Raw genomic sequence first — 23,128 nt, forward strand, 5'->3', positions numbered from 1 at the left:
AGCTCACATGGTAGAATGGAAGTATTGATTGAAAAAGATAAAGGCTTTAAGTTCAAACTCCAGTACTGGCACAAAAGAAAAAAATATCATCTATTTAAATACAACTCTAATAGAAAGCTTGATCGAAAGGCATAGGTAGGTGATAGCTATTTCCTGTGGCAATAGAGAAGGCAGAAAGAAAGTAACCATATTTTGGAGTTTCTTACATTTAAAAACTTCAAAACAATTATTGGGCCAAAGGATTACATTCTATCCTACCAAAATAATTAAAATATGACACTTATTTAGAATCAATGAAAGTTTGGCAATCGCGCTTTCCTGCAAAGGTCTCATCCAAATATATCTTTGTAAATATTAGTCTCTGTTCTCTCTTTTCTAGCTAAGTATTCTGGCACAGATACCTACTTTCTCAATACATTTATTATCATTTTTATTTGGTTTTACTGCTCTCAAAAACCCCTATAAATCTGTTATAAAGTCTAAAGGAATTATCTTTCAAGCCTTTTAAGAATATGCTACATAAGCCTAGTCCTGATGGCTCACACTTGTAATCTTGGCTACTCAGGTGGCTGAGATCTGAAGGATCACATTTCCAAGCCAGCCTGCAGAAAAATCCATCGTTTCCATACACAATTAACCATCAAAATACTGGACTAGAGGTGCAGCTCAAGTGGTAGAGCACCAGCTATGAGCAAGCAAGCTGAGAGTGTGGAGTCCTGAGTTCAAATTCTGACACACTAATAACAACAAAACAACAACAAAACCCTGCTACACACCCAGACCCAATCAGACATTGTTTTGGTTTATGCTTATCTTGAAGTCATTTGTTTCTAAACAATTTATATAGTATAACTGCTCTTAATGATGATAATGATGAATAGATCCTAATGGGTCCTAATGATCATAATGATGAATAGATCACACAGTGGAATTTAATAAGAAAGTATTCAGGGCTGGGTGCTGGTGGCTCATGCCTGTGATCCTAGCTACTCAGAGGCTTAGATCTGAGGATCAAGGTTCAAAGGCAGCTTAGACAGGCAAATCCAAGAGATTCTTATCTCTAACCACAAATATACAGAAGTAGAGATATGACTCAAGTGGCAGAGTGACAGTCTGGAGTGAAAAAGTTAAGTTTTGTTTTTTTTCGGCTCCCCAACTCTGAGTTCAAGCCTCAGGATGGGCAAGATTTTAGGAAATCATATTGGTTTCCTAAATATTTTATCATTGCTACTTTCTTATTGTAGTCCACTTCACTATAACTATTACATTATGTGAGTCAGGAAGACCACATTAGCATTATGTTTATATCAAATATTTCCCAACATTTTAATGATCATGCCAAATAATGAGTAAATGCTGAAGAGAAGATAAGTAGCATAACATTGTACTCATGACAACTAAAAGCATATAAATATTATTTTAAATTATTTAACTCTCAGGCAGTTACCAGTGCCTCTTGTCTGAAATCCTAGTTACTTGGGAGCCTGAGATCTCAAGACTCCCATCTCCAAAAATAACCAACATAAGACAGACATGAAGGTGTGACTCAAGAAACAGAGAACTTTGAGAGGGTAATGGAGACATAGAAATGGAGGGACAAAGGGTACACAAATCCAGCAGTGGCACTCACTAGATACTATGTGGAAAAAGAACTATACAACTTGGGGGGGGGGGATGGGAGGGAAAAACTGTAAGTGAGGGAGGGAAGGGGTGATATTGTCCAAAAAGAAAGTATTCTTTATCTGACTTACATAACTATAGCCCCTCTATATATCACCTTTATAACAATTAAAAGTTTTTAAGAGAAATAAACCAATATTAAAAAAAGAAAGAAAGCAATAGAGCACCAGCCATGAACTAGCAAGGTGAACAAGCATAAGGCCGGGATTTCAAACCCCAATACCACCAAAAAAGACTAAATAAAGTAATGTAAGCTTAAACAAAAGGGAAAAAAAATGCTTTCTACCATTCTGAAGTACTTGTTGGGGAATTTGCATGCCCTCGTAATGACCTATTTCTTTTGTGGCCTATCTAATTCACCTCCTGGCTGCCTACCGATCCATTCTTCAACAGATCTTCCTGCCTATCACCGAGTGTCTGCCCTGCCAAATAATCTATCATCTTCCATCTGTTTAAAGTCCCATGTGCTTTCTGGCACAGCTCCGCCTCCGCCTTCTCTCCCAGCCACCTACCTTGCTACCCTTCCATCTGCTAGGATGACTAGCTTCTCTTCTAACCTATTCCCAACCTAAATCATGGCCAGTTTTACACTCCAGCTGATTAGAAGATTATTTCTTAAAGGGCTATTCAGATTGCAATATGAATTTACCATACAATCTCAGAGGAGAAAGAAAGTTAAAGGACCTACAAGTTAAACATGCATTTGCTGTTTGAATGTGTCTACATCCTGAAGTCATTTACTCTTTCCAACTTCCTTGAAGGAAGGTGTTTTGAAACGGACAGTACCACATATAGCCACTGTTTTTTGCTAGGTGTTCTTCAGAACCTTTCTTTTCTTTTTTTTTTTAATTTATTATTTTTTAATGTGCTAGAACTAGGCTTGAGCTCAGAAACGGAGCACTGTCCCTTCACTCTGGCTCAAGGCTGGTGTTCTACCACAGCTCTACATCTGGCTTTTTAGTGATTAACAGGAGGTAAGAGTTTCACAGACTTTCCTGCACAGACTGGCTTTGAACTACAATCCTCAGATCTCAGCCACTTGAGTAGCTAGGATTATAAGTGTGAGCCACAAGCCTTTTAGTTAACTGTACCTGGTTCACTGTTCCAAAGTTTTTATTCACTAATTAGTATCAATCTTCTCTTAAGGTCCACATTCTCAAGACAATCCAATTCAATTCTGTAGACTGAGCATAGCAGAAATATTTTTAATTAGAATATATCCTATAATTATCTACGGAGCACCAAGATATTATGTAAACTCTAACATTTAGTAATTACAGTTCCAATTATTATTATTTTTTTTGGTTTGGGGGTGCCTATCCTGGGTTTTTTAATCAGGGGCTAGGTACTGTCCCTGAGCTTTTTTTTGCTCAAAGCTGGCACTCTACTACTTGAGCCATAGCTCCACTTGCAACTTTTTTAGAAGACAAGAATCTCACAGATTTTTCTGTGTGGGCTGGCTTCCTATCACAGTCTTCAGATCTCAGCCTCCTGAGTAGCTAGGATTTCAGGCAGGAGCCTCTGGTGCCTGGCTCTGCTCTTTTTTTTTAATCATCTTAATCCTCCTGAGACTTGTACTCAGGGTTTGGTGCTCTCCCTTGACGTTTTCTCTAATTGCTGGCTCTCTTTTACCTCTGCCTCTAGCTCTTTGCTGATTGGCTTGAAACCTCCATCTTTAGATCTCAGCCTCCTGACTAGCTAGAATTAGAGACAGGAGCTACTAGTGCCTGGCCTCATTGGTTTGTTTGTTTGTTGTTGTTGTTTTTAAATATCTTTTACTCCCAGAACAAACCAATGTAATAAAAAAAAATATTTTTTAAGGAGTCTGTGTGGTTTTGCCAGACTCTTTAGGTCTATATATTCAAAACCATGATAGGCCTGTGCTTTCAGCGGGAAGAAATAAGTCAAGTATCAGGGAGTAACCAATGGTCAGCCAAAAGATTTGGTAAAAGTCATAAAAGACATGAGACCCATGTTCAAATTTTTAAAATGGATTTTGGGAAAGGATTATCCATAGAAATCCAAAGAAAGGCAAAAATCTATAAATCTACTACAGTAGAGGAATAGGTGTGCGTGGTTAAGAATAAATTCAATGGGACAGACAAATTATTAAGATTTCCTCTGCGAGAATCATCTGTGTTCCAGATTCATTCTGGAAAGTTTTCTGAAAATTTACGAAGCTTAAAATTCATCAGGACTATTTGCAGAAAAAATTACCCACAGGGCATTTCCATAGCATGCACATATAAACTCTAACCATTTACGTGTTAGGAACATATTGTAATAACCTATAACTTTCCCACAGTCTTAGTTAAATTATAGTTTATACAGTTTTCTACTTAAATTCATTACATTTATTTAAGAACTATAATATGTATCAACTATAGTCTCTATGTGATTTTCTTTCCAAAACTTTACATTTGATGGGCCACTACTTTTTTTCTCTCCTTTCTTTTTATTACATCTTTTGCATAATATTTCATCTCCATTTAAATGATACTTTACCGCAGCAATCACCAATCAAATTCATTTTTTGGTGCTTCACTTTATATATTTCAAAAGTCCATATTGATTTCTTGGTACATTCTCCTAAGTAATTGAGTAGTGAGATTAATTATAACAGTGGGAAATTGGGTCCAAACACATCCTATCACTTATCTATTATGTATCCTCTATCTCTACTTATCAATCATCTATCTTTTACTATCATTTACTTATCTATTCTCTATTATCTATCATTTGTCTATATATCTTTCAATTGCCTGTCATCTATTTCTCAGCTATCTAACATCTATCTGTAATTATTATTTATCATTCTATTATCTATCATCTATCCCATCCACATATCTTTTCATCATTCATATATCCATCTATCTATCTATCTACCTATCTATCTATCATCTATATCTAGCCTATCTATCTTTATCTACCAAGTATTTTAGCTTGGGTTGAGAAGCTGCATGAATCCCTCTGCTTACACAATCTCCCCAAGTCAGTTAATTTTACTGCTGTATCTTGTCACTCAGCATGGAGCTTTTATTCTCCTACTGTCACCTCAGCCAGATCCAACAAGTAGCACTGCCATTAAACTCATTATCAAAATTTAGTACATATCATTAGGCAGTAAATACCCTTAAACTTTCAGACCCCTGCCCCTGTTCTTTCTCATTTTCCTTCAGATTCCATTTGTCTTGTCTAGCACTTACTGGGCTACCTCAGTCAGGATGCATTTAAGCCCCCAAACTCACCATGACTCAGCATCTGGACACTTCTCTCACGCAGGCAGTCCCTTCTCCCTCCAGCTCTCCCTCCCTCAGGACAAACTTCAGGATTGGAGTTTCCTCCCCACCTGATTAGCTTTGAAAATTTAAGCACATTAGACAATGCTGAGAATTCTGTGCCACAGCACCACCCTGCAGCTGACAGGAAACCAAGTGATGTAGTAGCACTCAAGCAGAATTGAAATGCACTGTGAAATGCTGGAAAACTGGCTTTGCTGTGCTCTTCTCAATGATCCACCTACCTTCTTTCTTTCCCTCCTTCCTTCCTTCTCTTCCTCCCTCCTTCCTTCTCTCCTTTTTTCCTCTTTCCTTCCCTTCCTCCCTTCTTCCTTGTTTACCTCCTTCCTTCCTTCCTTCTTTTCTTCCCTCCCTCCCTTTTTCTTTATTTCTTTCCTTCTTTCTTGTCTGTCTTTCCTTCTTTTCTTTTCTTTCTCTCTTTCATGAAACAATGTCCATTTTACAAAACCTACTTGGCTTTGTCTATTGGTTTTTGACAGATGATTTGCAAGCATACTTTTCAAACTTAGTATCTATAAACCTACTTAAGGAAGTAGGCATATATACATATTATGTTATTTACAAAGTCAATTAATTCTCTATTATAGTATGCATATATGTAGATATATGTATATACACATTCACTGATAATATAAAATTAGTGTTAAAAAGCATCCTTAAGGAATTTCACTAAAATCTCTTACTGAATATTTGCTAATGTTACCTTCACACCCTAAAGAGATATTCAGGAATTCATACTGTGCTAAATGTCATTTGCAAAATTATTAGTCTATGCCATTTAAGCAAGCAATTTTAATTCATAAAGACCCCTGATCAATATAGTGGCATAGTACTGTATTTTCTGGTTTGCTGGGCTTTAGCAAATTCTATTTGGTTCTTCAATTATGGGTTCTACAACTGGATAAATTCAACTTTTAAGAGAAGAAATTTCATTCTTCCATCTATCCATTTATTTAAGAATAAAGCATTCTCATGTGAAGAAAAAATTAACAGCAAAACAGACACAAGACATACCCCCTCACACACACACACAATTACTCCAGGTAAAAGTCAAACTGCTTAGTTTGTGCCAAGGTCTTCCCTCAAGGACAGGTTAGTCCAAATTGTTTGAATTCCATCTGCTCAATTTGTATGCAACACAGTCTTTGAGTTTGAGAAGCCTTGGTGCCTTGGCTTTCCTTCTGGGAGAAGGATTGAACATTTGGGATTTTTAGCAACATTCTTCATTTGAATCTAAAATGTTGACATTAAAAACATAATGAGAGCCATAGTAAAGCCCCAGACTTGCAAAAACTTCACCAAGAGGTAATTTTTCCTGTCCATTTGGTTTAGTGCAGCTCCTCCCTCTCCAATGGCAGTCTCCCATCAATTCAAGACACAGTTGGAGATCCTGTACATTCTTGAAAAGCTTTTGCATGCAATAGAAAACATCCCCAGATCCAATTCAGTTAGCCCAGAAAAAAAAGTCTCCTTCCATTAATATTACAATGGAAAGTCCTACCTATGCAATACTATAGCAAGTCATCCCATTACAAATATATCTTACTGTAGCTGAATCTTCATTATCCTGTATCAGCACATTCTGTTTACAATTCTCTAACCTAGAGGGGGAAAAAAAAAACCCAAAACCCTTGGACTTACCTAATCTATTCGACTAGCTGTATTTCCATTCTGGGTATAATATCTATTGCAAATTGTCCATGTGAGTAAATGCAGGACCAGCTCTGCCACAATCCGCCTCAATCCTGCAGCAGAAGGCAAGTTGAAAGGACTTCAAGCTGTGACCTCAGAGGCAGGCGCAGCCGCTCCCATCCTTCAGCCAACCTTCTGGGGAGAGCAGGTTAGCAGGCTTTCCATGCAGCCACACTTTCAAATAAAATCCCTCTGGGTTGTGAGCTGGGGATTTACATCTTGCAAATTTGGCTGGCCAGAGTCAATGCTGCCTCTATACCTGAAATATTCAGCATTGCACTGCAGTCACTTCATGCAAGAAACTCTCTGAGCTGACTTCACAAACCGTCCTTCTGTGTGGAGACTAGAGAATGAGCACAGCATGCATAATTCATGCACACAAATCTTCAATGCACGTCCTGTGGCTGCTCTTCTAGCCAGTAATGGGCTATTGATCACCTCATTCCTAAGACAATCGTAGCGCCCTGATTGGCTTGTTTCTACAAATAAAATGACGGTGGAAATCAGAAGCCTCCACCCCTGCCGCAGCTACTCACATAAAACGTTCCCAGAGACGAGAAGAAGATATTTGCATACTGCAGGATGTTTAAACGGGATGCTAACGGCAGAAACGCTACAGCATGGTTTTATGCAGAGGATGGACTGGTTGCGGGCTCAGGATGGACATGCCGCATTATCAATACCGAGGTTTCCCCCACCCCTTTACTGAAGCTACCGTTTCTGGAATATCAACAAGGATAAATGAAAATTAAGAAGAGAAGAGAAGGAGTGAGAAAAAGAGAGAGCTATGAAATATTACATTTTTGGGGGGTCTGGGCTCGTTCAAATAATCTTTCTTAAAATAATTTAATATTAAGTAATTTTAAAAGAGTTAAAAAATGTCCTTTTCTTAAAAAAAGAATACCAACAAATTCAGGGTGCATGTGGCCCACACCTATAATCCTACCTAACTCGGGAGGCTGAAACCTGAGGAACTAGGTTTGAAGCCATCCTAGCATGAAAATCTGAGAGATACTTAACCACAGAAAAAGCCAGAAGAAGAGCTGTAGCTTAAGTGGTAGAGCAATAGCCTAGAGAAAGGAAAACAAAAATTAAAAAAAAACTCAGGGACAACACTAAAGTTCTGAGTTCAGGCCCCAGTACTGACATAAATAAAATTACTTTTTTTTCTTTTTCTTTTTTTTTATAGGTGGTATACCAAGACTCAAACTTGGTACCTGACACTTTGGCCTATTGGCTAGCACTCTACCAACTGAGTCATATCTCCAATACCAAATTAAACTTATTTGTAAAAATCATCATAACAGATAGATGTGATTATGAATAAGCACTCTTATTCATTTATGTCACAGGTTCGGAGATTGCTTTCTTTTAGAATTTAAACTAAGAACAGACCTTTGCCTTCCCTTCCTAGGAAAAGCAAGGTTAAAAACCAAATAAGGATGCTAATATCCATCAAAGGAAAACTGACAGCTCTTTGAGATGTCATGATAGTCTTAGCAAAAACATTATAGGTGGAGACCTACATAAAAGAGACAATGCATATATACAGAAACAATCCACATTTACTTCTCAAAGTCTCCTGCACGTGAAACTAAACCTTTAAAAATTGTGTGTGTGTATGTGTGTGTAAACACACATTTACTTATTTACCAAAAGAGGGCTAAATAGAATGTTCCTCTGAGTAACACCTACCAATGGTTTAAAGATGAGCATATGATCAGACACCCACCCCTAGACTTAGAAAAAAACCAAGATTTCAGAGCCAGCAATAATAAGGAAAAAAAGCAGAACACAAAAACATAAAACAATATAGCATAAGAACAATAATGAAAATAGTAAATCTCAAAAGAAAAAAGAAGTAGTAAATAAGCTTTGCATGGAAAAACAGAAAATAATATACTCTCAGATAAAACAAAATTTAAAGCGGTAATAGCCAATTTCCATTTTCCAGAAGTCTGGCTATTGCTGAGGAAAAACCACTAACTGATCTTATCAAAGGAATGGAAACCAGAGAGGCCACTTTAGACCCATCTGCTCTCTTTCCAATATTCTGAATTTATAATGCATAGATAATATAGAGTAAATGTAATAGACATACAGTCAATAAGACAAACAAAAATTTGAGAATATATCAAAGCACAGTAGATTTGTTAAATTTGTGGTATCTACAAAGCTGCATAATCAGCTATCTTGAGTCTACTGTCATTTGGAAAGATGCATAATTTGCCCCCAATGAAAGAATGATTCCAGGCTCTGGTGGTTCACACCTGCAAGCCTAGTTCCTCAAAAGGCTAAGATCTGAGAATCTCAGTTCAAAGTCAGCCTGGGCAAGAAAAATCCCTGAGACGCTTATCTCTAATTAATCTGCAAAAAAAAAAAAAACCCACAAAAAACTGGAAATGGAAACATGGCTCAAGTGTACAGCACCAGCTTTGAGAAAAAAAAAAATAATGAAGAGCACTCAAGCCCTGATTTAAAGCCTCAGTATTGGGAAAAAGGCAGGCAGGCAGGCAAGGAAGAGAGGGAGGGAGGGAAGGAGGGAGGGAGGAAAGGAGGGAGGGAGGGAAGGAGGGAGAGAGGGAGGGAAGGAGGGAGGGAGGGAGGGAGGAAGGAAAGGAGGGAGAGAGGGAGGGAGGGAAGAGAAAAGAAAGAAAAAATAAAACCATGAAAAATTGGGTAACAAATTCTATTTACCAAAGTTCAAATGCTTTCAGTTCAAGGGATAAAAGCTCTAGATTACATTTTGTTCTCTGATGCTAAAGACATTCTAGTTTCTATGTGTCCTACCAATTCCATAGCTACACCCTAAATTGTAGTCCATTGATTTATTTTTTTTGTTTGTTTGCTCCAGTATTAGGGCTTGAATTCAGAGCTTCACAACTTTTTCTACTCTATTCATTGAGCACACCTCCACTTCTGCATTTTGCCTGTTAACTTGAGGTTGGAATCTTCCTCTTGGATTTGTATTCTTGAGCTGGCTTCAAATCTCCATCCTTACGTCTCTCCTCCTGAGTAGCTAAAATTACAGGCATGAGCCACTGGCACCTGGTATTTGGCACCTGGCTCTATTTATTTAAAATATTTACTGTGTACTTTCTACAAACAAGTAATTGTGCTAGATGCTAAAAAGCAACTATGTAAACTGTACACTTCATGCTGCCTCCCAAGGGTTCATATGTTTGTGTTTGTGTTGAAAGCACAACTCTGGCACAGATTACAATGAATATATATATATATATATATGCAATCACTGTGATATACATTAACCTATATGAATGGAGAAATCACTAAAGCATCTCTATTTGAAAAGTGTTTACATCGTATGTCCCTATGCCTATATGCTATGAAACAGGAAAACATCAACTCTTATTATTTTTACTCGACCCTATGATTCATGACTGAGAGAAATATTGGCATTTTTTTGCTCTCTACCAAGGGAGCATTAGGAAATGATTCATCGAAGGGGGTGATATTTCAGGGAACTGAATAATATATTTGAAATAGCACAAGCTTCAATGTTGGCAAATGTAAAATTCAATTTGTTCTCTCCTGAATTTATGTGACTTTGGACATGACATTTGCATTTTAAGCACCAATTTTATCATGTACAAAAGATGATACATATGTATTTCCATAGGGTTTTGTGAGAATTACACAAATAACAAGGCATAGTCCTTAAAATACAGCTATTTTAGTCAGCTGATAAAAGTTTAAATCCACTTCATGTGAAGTGGGAAGAAGCCATGCAAGACATTGTTTTTAGGACTGTGACTTGGTTAATGATATCTTCTCTCTCTGCCTTTTACCCCAAAAGAAGAATTTACAAAAACATAAAATAAATATCTACTAGCTACTCAGGAGGCTGAGATGTGTTGATTGCAGGTTTTAGCAAGTCTGGGAAGGGAAGTCCTTGAGACTCTTACCTACAATTCATCACAAGAAAACCAGAAGTGGAGCTATGGCTCAAACAGAAAAGCACCAGCCTTAAGCAGAAAAAGATAAGGGACTGGACACACACACACACACACACACACACACACACACACACACACACACCTAATGGTAGTAGGAGAAAATAGTAAAAAAATAACGATATCATAATAGTAGATACTGCAAAAGAACTAAAGTAGGAAACGAAATAATGAGTTGGTACAAACTTTGACAAATATATGTCTGGTAGACAAACAGATAGTGAGGATGTAGCTTATTAAATAATTTGGGGGGTAGCTAGGACTATTTGAGCTGTAGAAGTTTTAACAAAACAGCATTGTTAAAAGAAAAGAAAAAAATAGAGAGCAGGTTGCCTGTAGCTCATGTCTGTAATCCTAGCTACTAAGGAGGTTGAAATCTAGAGTTCCAGATCAAAGCCAGCCTGATCAGGAAAACCCATGAGACTCTGATCTCTAATTAACCACCAAAAAAGCCAAAAGTGGAGCTGTGGATCAACTGTTAAGAGTGCGAGCCTTGAGTGAAAAAGCTCAGGGACAGTGCCCAGGCCCTGAGTTCAAGCCCCAGGACCAGCACACACACACACACACACACACACACACACACACACACACACACACGGTAGAGAATGAAAGTCTGAGATTTAGATAGTTCAGTGTATACAACAACCTTCTGTCCTAGTCATGTTCCTGTTTCTGTACCAGAATACCTTAGAAAAGAAACTTAAAGGAAGGAAGAATTGACAGAAAAACATACAAATATCGTATTCCAGATTGTAATTACTTCTGAGAAATGGATATACGGAACTACTGGAAAGGCAAGACATATTCATACAGAGAGAATGAAAGAAGAAGAAAAAAAGTACCAGAAATTATCCATAATGCAATGGTAGTAGTAGTTCTCTACCTATCAAGAATTACCTTGAGGGGGCTGGGAATATGGCCTAGTGGCAAGAGTGCTTGCCTCGTATACATGAAGCCCTGGGTTCGATTCCTCAGCACCACATATGTAGAAAACGGCCAGAAGTGGCGCTGTGGCTCAAGTGGTAGAGTGCTAGCCTTGAGCGGGAAGAAGCCAGGGACAGTGCTCAGGCCCTGAGTCCAAGCCCCAGGAATGGCAAAAAAAAAAAAATAAAATAAAAAAAAGAATTACCTTGAAAGTAAATGAACTAAGTTCTCTAATCAAAAGATACAGAGTGAATAAGTAGATTTTTTTCTATTTTTTATTATTATTAAATTTTATTGATAAGATGATGTGCAGAGAGGGTATAATTACATAATAAGGTAGTGAGTACATTTCTTGTCATATTTGTTACACCCTCCTTCATTTTTCTTTCCCTTCCCCAGTTCAGATAAGCATATATACAATATCCAGTGTAGCAGAATCATATACAGTGACCACAGGGGGTACATCAAAGGAAATTCACCTAGTACATTAAACACTGACAACAGTAAAATCCTCCTGTTTCCATCTCTTGGAGTTCATTTTGCTTAGCCTCATCTTATATAGTCATATGTATGTAGCTGTTGATTTTATTTATTTATTTATTTATTTTTTTGGCCAGTCCTGGGCCTTGGACTCAGGGCCTGAGCACTGTCCCTGGCTTCTTCCCGCTCAAGGCTAGCACTCTGCCACTTGAGCCACAGCGCCGCTTCTGGCCGTTTTCTGTATATGTGGTGCTGGGGAATCGAACCTAGGGCCTCGTGTATCCGAGGCAGGCACTCTTGCCACTAGGCTATATCCCCAGCCCCTGTTGATTTTTTTTTAAAGACACAATTATGTATTGACTATAAGAGGTTCACTTTATTTATAAGGACATAGATTGATGGAACATGTAGAAAAGATACTTTGTGAAATTAAAGTCAAGCAGAGGAGACTATAATTAAATCAGACTAAACAGACTTTAGAAAACTATAGTAAGACACAAAGAAGGATATTATATAATATTAAGGAGTCACTTAATCAAGAATGTAAATCATCCATATATACATATACCTATATGTGCATATAGTGCACACATATACATGCTCAATAAATGTTTACATATATATGCACGATATTGTAGTAACTAATTAGACAAAACATTTTTTTCTGGTAATGGGGCTTGAATTCAAGGCCTTGTGCTCTCAGTTGGCTTTTTCTGCTTAAGGCTGGAGCCACACCTCCACTTCCAGATTTTTGCTGGTTACTGGAGATAAGACATTAATAGAATTTCCAGCCTGTGCTGGCTTCCAACCATGATTCTCATATCTCATCTTCCTTGAGTAACTAGGAATACAAGTGTGAGTCTCCATGGCTGGTTAATGAAACAAATAATGACAGTAGGGAGAAATACACAGAAATATAATAGTCAGAGATTTTAACAAAACACTTTCAACTATAGTTCACCTAAGATCTAAGAAAATTAATAAAAGAAATCATAGGCTTGAATAATATCACAGACCAAAACAATTACATTATGGTTATAGCACACGAAGTATATATTGTCAGTACATATGTAGATGTGTATCTGTATATAAACATTGTAAAGCATTTAATTAAGATAATATATGCCTGACAGAACTATACATACATAACACACACTAATCCATTCTTATTCAATCCCCAAATGAGACTGTCTACTGACTGTAAGAAATATAGATTAGTTGAAACTAATGATTAAATTAGTGAAATGATTATTTTTCCACATATATATTTAAAATGAGTCTCTAGAACTATAAAGTTCTCTTGGTACGTGGTAACTTCAAAAGACAAGTTTGAACAACAATTTTATAGTTATCCTCTTCCAATTTTTATTTATGTATAGGTTGTGGTGTAAAATATAACTGTTACACCTTTATTTAACAAGCAAGTGTGTATGTGTGTCTGTTTGTCCATCCATCCATCTGTCTGTCTGCCTGTCTATTTGTCTTTCTGTCTGTCTGTGTACTAGTGCTTGAACTCAGGGCTTCTTGCTCTGGCTCAGCTTGCTGACACTGTACCACTTGAGCCATGCCTTTAGTTCTAGCTTTTTGCAGGTTAATTGGAGATAAGAGATTCTCAGATTTGTTTGCTTGGGCTGGCTTGAAAGATGGATCCTTAAATTTCAACCCCCCAAATAGCTAGAATTATAGGTGTGAGACTTTGGCACTCACCCTGGATGAGCAATTTTGGATAGGCATATCTAAGAACACATCTTAACTTCCCAGTGAAAATGAAGCCTCCTATCAGGATGTCAATGTTTCAGTGAGTTCTTTCATAACATAATTTGTTTTGGTGAAGTTTCTGCAGAAGTCAATCAACTTTACTTCTTCATGAAGAATTTTATCTTGAAACTAGCAACTGTAATTTCCTGGGAAAGATTTGCATCATAGATACTTGTCCTATGAAATTAATGAAGCAGTCTTAAAAGTATATTGCAAACAACGAATAGCTTAGTTTGGGGGTGTAGCATAAGAATCTATTAGAATAAAATGACACTTCACTGAAATACATGAATATTTCAATTAAAATAGATAATTGGCTTAAAGGAAGTATTGGTAGTTTTTGTTTCTGAGGATAACACATATGATCTTGACCATTTTTTTTGTTGGGAAGTGGTCATTGTGAAAAATCTTTGACCAAGGGAACCATTATACTGCCCAGGATTAACTATGTCTGAGCAATAATCCAGCTGAGAGACACAAAGTAAAACAAAATGGAAGGAAGCCAAAGAGAACCTGAACCGGGTAGATGGGACCCATATGTGCATATGCATACACACACACACACACACACACACACACACACACACACACACACACCATGGGGGCCAGCAGATGCAAATGCAAACAGTAACACTTAGCTATGTTTCACTTGAATCTTTTTTTTTTCTTTTGTAAGTGTTCACTGATACAGGCTGTGGATCAAAACTCAGTCTAGTGCCAGGAATTTAATGGCTCTTTTCCTCAAGGCTTAGAACTGGTGGTCTATTGGAGTCCATCTATAATGGCTTAGGAGAGCGTATTTTGGTTATTGAGAATTTGGTAAGTCAGTCTTGAAGAACAGTCCTTAATAATAATTAAATAATATAAACTTATGATCAAATAGGTTACATGGAAAAATGATATGCAAGTTTCATTGTTTCTTATATATTTTTAATATTATCAGTATTTTACAGTTTATTTACATACATTTTATCTGGAGAATGAAAATATTACACAATCATGTGTTATTTGGTATCTTTTCTGTCTTCATATTGGTGCCTTGAAACCAACCATACTAGAAATAATTGTATGACAACAATCAGCAAAAGCTATGAATTATGTTTTTTCCCTTTTTATCTGGAGAATGAAAATATTACACAATCATGTGTTATTTGGTATCTTTTCTGTCTTCATATTGGTGCCTTAAAACCAACCATACTAGAAATAATTGTATGACAACAATCAGCAAAAGCTATGAATTATGTTTTTTCCCTTTTTTCTTGGACAATCATTTGTTTACCATTTACCAGAATATCTCAATTTACAACTTATACATTCTATAATTTTTAAACAATACACACTAGCTGCATACAGGTGGCTCATATCTGTAATCTTACTCAGGAGGCTGAGATCTGAAGGATCATGGCTCAAAGTCAGACAGGCAGAAAAGTTCACTAGATTCCATTTGCAAAGTAACCACCAAAAAGCAGGACTAGAAGTATGGCTCAAGTGGTAGAACCCCAGCCTAGCAAGTATGCAGCCCTGGGTTCAAACAACGAGCCTTAATTTACTCCAACAATATTATTTTTCAATTTTAAGATTAACACCACTCACTAAAAAGTTCAATTAGTATTGCCAGTGTAGATAGACAGAAACTGAATAAAGCTCGTGTGTGTGTCTCTGTCTGTCTGTCTTGGGGCTTGAACTCAGGGCCTTACACTCTTTCTTGGGTTTTTTCACTACAGGCTCTACCACTTGAACCACAGTTTTACTTCCAGCTTTTTGGCAGTCAATTAAAGATAAGAGTCTCGTTGACTTTCCTTCCAGGGGCTGGCTTTGAACCAAAGTCCTGAGATTTCAGCCTCTGGAGTATCTAAGTATGTAAGATAACCCACCTGAATTAACCTCTTATTGGCCAAATAAATAATCATTGAGCATGAAACAATCATTGAACATGATGCTTATTCTAAGAGGATCTATACAATTTCCCTGTTGAGAGTTGAGAAAGCAATCAAGAAATTTTCCAGGGTGGTTATACTTCCAGACAAACAGAAAAATTAGTAAATCATTGAAATCAAGTTCACAGAAGGATATTATATAACATTCAAAATGTTTTAAGACCATCTCATTGTTCTCCCTCATCTCATACTATCAAAACATCAAAAGTGCTACATGGCAGCATAATACGTGATATTTAATGTTAATGTTTAAAGCTAGCCTCAAATGTGTATTTTCCTATGGTTGACCAGGGCAATAAGGTAACTAAAATGCATAGCAGTAATTTTTAAAAGTACAATGGCTGTTTTAGCAGAAGAGGATAGAGAATAAGTCTGGTAGATTCCTCTTGAAGAAATAAAACCTATAATGAGACTGAGTTTTTGACTGTTTCTAAGAGGGATCTTATGAAGTACACTCATAGCTAGGGGTCAGTCTTTCAGCCTTAACTAAGATTTTCAAATTCTTGCAAAAATGGAGTGCTTGTAGGACTGCCTGGAGAGTCCTTAAAGATTGGGTTTAGGGGAGCAGAAAGCTTAGATTGTAGACCAGTATGACAACTGCTTTTAAACCCAGTGGTAACCCATATTCAGCCTTTCTGAAGCTAGGCCTTTGCAAATGCATGCCATTAGAGATCTACTGAAGAGCAAGTCTCTAGTTAATCCTTTCTAGATTAGAACACACTCACCTAACAGGAATTTAAGAATCATCCAGGCTCCTGTGACTCACTCTTATAATCTTACTTAGTCAGGAGGAAAAAGAAAAGAAAAGAGAGGAAGAAAAAGAACAAAGCAAACGATTCCCAGGGATTTTATACCCTTACTTTGGGCCCAAGGTACTTTTTCAAAATCTGTGATACTTCTTTAGAATCTGTCTTGTGCAAGTAGCCCCAGTTCTGTAAGATGTTCTACATCATTATGACTAATACCATATTACTTCTGCCTTCATTTGAGGCATAAGAAGCTGCAAATAATGCAGATCTCATAGCTATAAAAATAAAACAAAATAAACTACAAACATCTTAACTTTGCTAGAAAGCTGAGACAACATGATAACCGTATAACTAAAAACCAAACAAGCTTCTTTAAACATAATGTTTCACTTGCAGAAGAGGTACCTCAGAAAGGGCAATATAGGCAGTTAAAAAATAATCAGCTAACTACTGAAGAACTTGAGGGGACATATGGGCTAGCAAGTCACTCTGAAATACCAAGCATGCCTACAAAAGGAAAGCTGCATTTTCTTGCAAGCTCCCTGGACATGCTCTGAGCATGCTCGAGGAAGACTGGAGCTAGAAGAGGGGACCAAAGGACCCCCTTTGGCAGTAAAGTTGGGGTTGGGAAGTGTGGAGGAATCAGTGTGAGACACCATGCCATTCCCTGACACTTGTCACTATATTATGAAGTGACCACTGTGGGCCACTGATAAGAGTTATCCAGGCATCATAGGCAGAGAAACATTACAGCTAAGGGAATGGGAAAAAATCAACTAACCAACCAGCCAACAAAACCAATGGGTCCTCCTCTACCATTGGAGAAACCTTGGGTATAGGTTTCTAAGGTAATACCAAATATCAAACAGGCATCTCCCATTGCCAGAGGAGGGGTAGGAAACTCTCTCCCAAGGCCAGTTGCACTTTGGCTGTTATTGGATGAGAGGCAAGAATGATGAGAAAAAACCCATTATGAAATACAGGCCCAGAAGCCCTCTCTAAGACTGGGGCTTGAGCAGAACAGAGAAACAGAACCCGTTAAGCCCATTTTCCAGCATGAATCAAGTAACAGCACTTCGCCTCTGGGATGCTGATGTAAGCTTGGAGACAGACGGCCTTTATGAATGTGGCAATGTTCCAGTCAAAGGCAGATAGATAGTGGGTGGAAATTAGCCTTGAGGCTATAGTTTGAAGATCCTTGATGTAGAGAAAAATAAAGGTCTGCTTTGTATATATGAAACCACTGAAGATGATTAAAAACAAAATAAAATTATCTAATAGCAGGTGTCAGTAGCTAAGGGACAGTACCCAGGCCCTGAGTTCAAGCCCCAGTACCAGCACAAGAAAGAAAGAAAGAAAGAAAGAAAGAAAGAAAGAAAGAAAGAAAGAAAGAAAGAAAGAAAGAAAGAAAGAAAGAAAGAAAGAAAGAAAGAAAGAAAGAAAGAAAGAAAGAAAGAGAAAGAGAGAGGGGGCAGGGAGGGAGGGAAGGAGCGAGAAGAGAGAGGAAGGAAGAAAGGAAGGAAGAAAGGAAGGAAGGAACTTGTCTATTCATATCTTTAAATCTTTAATAGCAAAATAAAATTGTGAGATGTAAATTATACTAGATCATGGATTTTCTTTCATCCATTCATTTCTAACTCATTTAAAGAAACATCTTTCCTGTAAGATGTAAATATTTAAACAAAAAATTAATGGGAATTTCCAAGTCCTTATATTTCCTGTGCTTTTCGGAATTATCTTCTTTTCTGTCTCAACATTACCCTTATAAACAGTGGCTAGCTGGGCACTGGTGGCTCAAACCTGTAATCCTAACTACTCAGGAGGCTGAGATCTGAGGATCGCAGTTCAAAGCCAGCCTGGGCAAGAAAGTCCATGAGACTCTTATCTCCAACTAACCATCAGAAAACTGGATGTAGTACTGTGGCTCAGTGGTAGAGTGCTAGCCTGAGCTGAAGAGCTCAGAGACAGTTCCCAGACCCCAGAGTTCAACTTGTGACTGACAAAAAAAAAAAAAAAAAAAAGAAGTGGCTAAAATATATCTTACAGAAAATACCCAAGAAAACCTAAATCCAAATCTACTGAAAATTATATTGATGTAGACCCCAAGTCTGGTGATCAGTCATACTCTACTCTGGAAAAAACATTTATTTTAGTCTCCACTATTTTTGTGAAACAACCCACAGTATACAATTTTACAAGTACAAGAAATTCAGAGAATTAGGGAAATGTACCCTGTGGTCGAAAGAATCAAATCAATAGCAGAGGAACATTTTAGGACTGAAAGTTGTCTGAAAAGATGCAGCATTAAAAATGTATGTGGGTGTGCTGGGTGCTGGTGGCTCCTGCCTGTAATCCAAGATCCCCAAGAGGCTGAGATCTGAGGATGGACATTTGGAACCAGCCCAGGAAGACTCTTATTTCCAATTAATCATCAAAAGGCCATAACTACATCTGTTGTTCAAGTGGTGGAGCATCAGCCTTGAGCAAAAAAATAAGGAACAGCACCATGGCACTGAGTTCAAGGTCCAATACTAACAAAATACTGAAACCAAACCAAAATAAATAAAGAAGTATGGACTTGGAGGTAAAGTAGCCAAGATAAATAAGCCATATCTGAAAAGAGACAAGCTAAGCCGGTACTGAGGTAAGGCTGGTAGGATACCTGGAGAGTAAACACTCAAATTAACCATAAAGGTCTGATTTAAGTTAATCAGTAAATGTTGACTTTAACAATAAAACTGAAAGCTAGAACTCTCCTATCATGATAGAATGAATAACGCTGGTCTACCTCTCATCCTCCCCCCTCCCCCTCCCCTCCTCCTCCTCCACAGAGCAATGTATTTAGCCCCTTCTACCAGTAACATCTCTGTATTTGTATTTAGGGATATCATACCCTCCTAGATTTTCTATTATTTCCCCTTAAAGTTCTCCCAGTCCTTTTTCTTCCTCCTTCTTTCCTGTTTTCCTCTTGCTCTGTTTGTTCTTCCCTGCACCTGCCACGTGCCTCTTTGGTAAGTCCTGAGGCTTGAATTCAAAGCCCTGGAACTGTCCCTGAGATTCTTGTCCTCAAGGACAGAGTGCTGTACTACTTGAGCTACTGCTCCAATTCTGAATTTATTATTATTATTATTATTATTATTATTATTATTATTTTGGTGATTCACTGGAGAAAAGAGTCTTGTGGATTTTCCTGCCCAGGATGGCTTCAATCCTCAAGTCTAAGCCTCTTGAGTAACTAGAATACAAGCATGAGCCACCAGTGCTCAGCTCTTCCTCCTTTCTTACCTTCCCATTTCATGTTCTCTAAGTTTCTCATCCATTCTCCTAAAACTGCAAATAGTGAAAATTAAATGTATCTCCAGTCCAAATTTCTTCTCTGATCTACAGGCTCATTAGATCACTTACTTATGCATTCAGTGTTTGTATTTAGGAATCTCACAAATGTCTTGAACTCAGGCAATCCGGAACTCACCTTTTTTTTCCTGAATTTGGTTTTCCTTTTGTTTTCCCCTTTAAGCAAGTTTAAAAGCTGATCCTTTATAATAGATTGTGTATGTGGATAAACTATCTTCAGTTATGATATCTTTTCTCTTTTCTGAAATTCAGCCATCTCAACTTGATAGTCACTTATATCAGTCACAATCACAATATTTTCTACAAATCTAATCATCTTTTAATTGTTCTGTAGTGATGCCATTTACACTTGGCAGCCTGAGGCCATGATTACCTTTTCTGCCTCATAATTACATTCTGAATTCGTCTTCTTTGTCAATAACCAAAGTCGAGTGTAGGGGGGTGTACTAGGATCTGACCTTAGGGCCTTGAATTTCATACTTTTTCCCTTAAATCTGGTATTCTATCACTTGAGCCACAGCTCCCCTTCCAGTTTTTTGCTGGTAAATTGGAGATGAGTCTCATAGGCTTTCCTGCTGGGGCTGGCTTCAAACTGTAATCCTCAGATCTCAACTTCCTGAGTTGCTGGGATTACAAGAATGGTTCACTGGTGTCCACCATCATTATCTCTAGCTCAGACTGTGGAAGTCGCCTCCTAGGTGATGCCATATGCATCCTTCTGTCTGTTGTTTGCTGATCCATAACAGATACCATATCTAAAAAATATCTTTAAAATATCCTACTATTTACTAACAAAAATATGCAGTATTTTCCAGAACAAATTAATATTTCAAGTCTTCAATAAAGCATATAATGTCCTGTTGGCCCCTAACCAACCCTCTAACCTCATCTTCTCTTTTCCTCAAACTACTATATTTCAGATTTTGGCAATCTCCCTGTTCCTTCCTGATTTAAAAAATTTATGTACCCTTGGTTAGGAATATGTTTTCTCCAAATGTTTGGTTGGCTAAAAGCCTATTTTTGAGGCTGTATCTTCTTTGTGACGCTGCAAAGTAGGATAGATACTTTTTGAATGCCTTCTAACAATACTGTTAGTTTTCCTTTATTGTTCTAATCAAAATTATAATGAATGATATAATTTTGTAATTATTTGTTTAAGGTCTAACCCTTCTATAGCAAAAAACTTCCTCCTTCTTTCCCTCCCTCCCTTCTTTCCTTCCTCCCTCCCTCCCTTCCTTTCTTTCTTTTTTGGTGTTATTAAGGGTTGAACTTGGGAATTCCCTTGCTAGGCAGGTACTCTCTTACTTAAGTCATTTCCCTCTACCTACTCCAATGCTTTTTGCTTTAGTTATTTGGGGATAAGGTCTATCATCTTCACAAGGAAGGTCTAGGTGGGAGTCTCCTATTTTTACTTTTCACATAGCTTGGATGACAAATTCAGGCCACCATATCCAGCTTTTATTGATTGAGATGGAATCTGGAATTTTTTCTTGTGTGTGTGGGGGTGGCCTGGAATGGCCTTTAACCAAAATCCTCCCCATCTCTGCTTCTTGAGTAGCTGCGATCAGGTGTGAGCCAGTGGTGCCCAGCAAATTTCAATTTTGTTTCTCATGAGTTATGGTATTCACCACTGCTACTGGCACATGGAGGGTACTAAATGTCATTTGCTGAAGGCACAAATAAGTGCCTGTGTTGGATTATTTCAGAGTCTTTTGTTGTTGGTGGTTGTTGGGCTTGAACTCTGGGCCTGGGCGCTGTCCCTGAGGTCTTCAGCTCAAGGCTAGCATTCTACCACTTGAGCCACAGTACCATTTCCTGTTTTCTAGTGGTTAGTTGGAGATAAGAGTCTCACGGACTTTCCTACCCAGGCTGGCTTTGAGCCACAATCCTCAGATCTCAGGCTCCTGAGTAGCTAAGATTATAGGCATGAGCCACTGGTGCCTGACATTTCAGAGAATCTTATCCTTTGATAAGTTTGAATTTACTAGTCACTGTGATAGAATTGACCAGATAGAAATGAGCAGCTTCTTAGCATAAATAGTTCATTTGCAACAGCAGATCTTTGACCAAGAAACATTATTTGCTACCCCTCTAAAGACTGAACGGCCTAACTCCCAATATGTCACCTCCTTGATTCATCAAACGTGCCTTTAAAAAGAAATTCTACTTTGTTTTTACATTAAGCAGGCTCCAACTTTGTGTCCATCATCATTTATTGTTAAGTAGTAAAGTTTTGTTTCTACAACCTTACATACACCCTAACCTATGTGAATTCTCTGCTATCCTAAATTTCAACTTGGGCACAGCCTAACTAAAAAAGTTAATTGTTAATTAAACTAATTTTAATTAAATCAAGATATGGTTACCTTCTTGTTTTTTCTACAGGGATGTATCCTCAAGGTTTGGAGACATTTTCTTAGATGGTTTCTCATTCCTATTTGTGAAGACTGATGTATCGAATCTGGTGTGGGGAACCCTTTGCTAGATTTACTTTTTCTAGTTTGTGATTTCCAGGATGTGTTCTATTCTTGTACTCTCTGTGATAAAGTTGTCCCTTTTTCCAATTGATCAACACCAGGAAAGCACCCCCTTGCTTGCAGAATACTTGTTAATTATCATAAACAATGCTAAAAAGTAGAGATTGTTTTCAAAATGGAAATTTTTAATGTATATCTATTTCTGAAAATGCATGCAATGTCACATATCAAATGTGCACAAGTGACAATAATTCATCTTTTTATATTAGCAGGACTAAAGATACTTCTGAAATGTACTCATTTTTTTTCAAAAAGATATATTTAATAATGGCTACTCTTTCTTAATTACTTTTTTCAAGTTTTAGTATCTACCTTTTATTCTTTAAAAAAATTAAATTGTTATTGCATTTCTGTTTGTTTGTATTTGCCAGTCCTGGGGCTTAAAGTCAGGGCCTGGGTACTGTATTTGAGCTCCTTTTGCTCAAAGCTATTGCTCTACCACTTGAGCCATAGCACCACTTTCGGCTTTTTCTGTTTATGTGATACTGAGGACTCGAATCCAGGGCTTCATGCATGCTAAGCAAACACTCTACCACTAAGCCACATTCCCAGCCACTTAAACTGTTATTATAAAGGTGATGTACATAGTCAGGCACAGAGTACATTTCGTTTTGGACAATGTTACTCCTTCCCTTACTCAAAATGGAAAAAATAAGGAGTAGTCTTTCCCTTCACTTCTACTGGTTATATTTCCAAATATAACGCCTATCTAGGTATCAGGAGAGAGAGGCAGCATATTCAATG

General features: G+C 37.6%; 1 protein-coding gene across 4 annotated transcripts in view; it reads right to left on the minus strand.

Annotated features, from left to right (window-relative positions):
* Cntn1 (contactin 1) overlaps positions 1 to 23,128 on the minus strand; it is a 289,165-nt gene that overhangs the window by 152,234 nt on the left and 113,803 nt on the right. Inside the window, exon 1 of one of the 4 annotated variants that reach the window (XM_048366315.1) lies at positions 6,621 to 6,892. The exons of 2 other annotated variants lie outside the window; for them this stretch is intronic. The gene's annotated coding sequence lies outside the window, so the exon portion shown is untranslated. Of the gene's footprint in view, positions 1 to 5,029; positions 5,149 to 6,620; positions 6,893 to 23,128 lie in introns of those variants that run through there. One more of the 4 variants, XM_048366324.1, reaches the window with a different exon arrangement.

The sequence above is a fragment of the Perognathus longimembris genome, chromosome 1 (assembly GCF_023159225.1).
Source record: "Perognathus longimembris pacificus isolate PPM17 chromosome 1, ASM2315922v1, whole genome shotgun sequence".
In the NCBI taxonomy this organism is placed as follows: domain Eukaryota; kingdom Metazoa; phylum Chordata; class Mammalia; order Rodentia; family Heteromyidae; genus Perognathus; species Perognathus longimembris.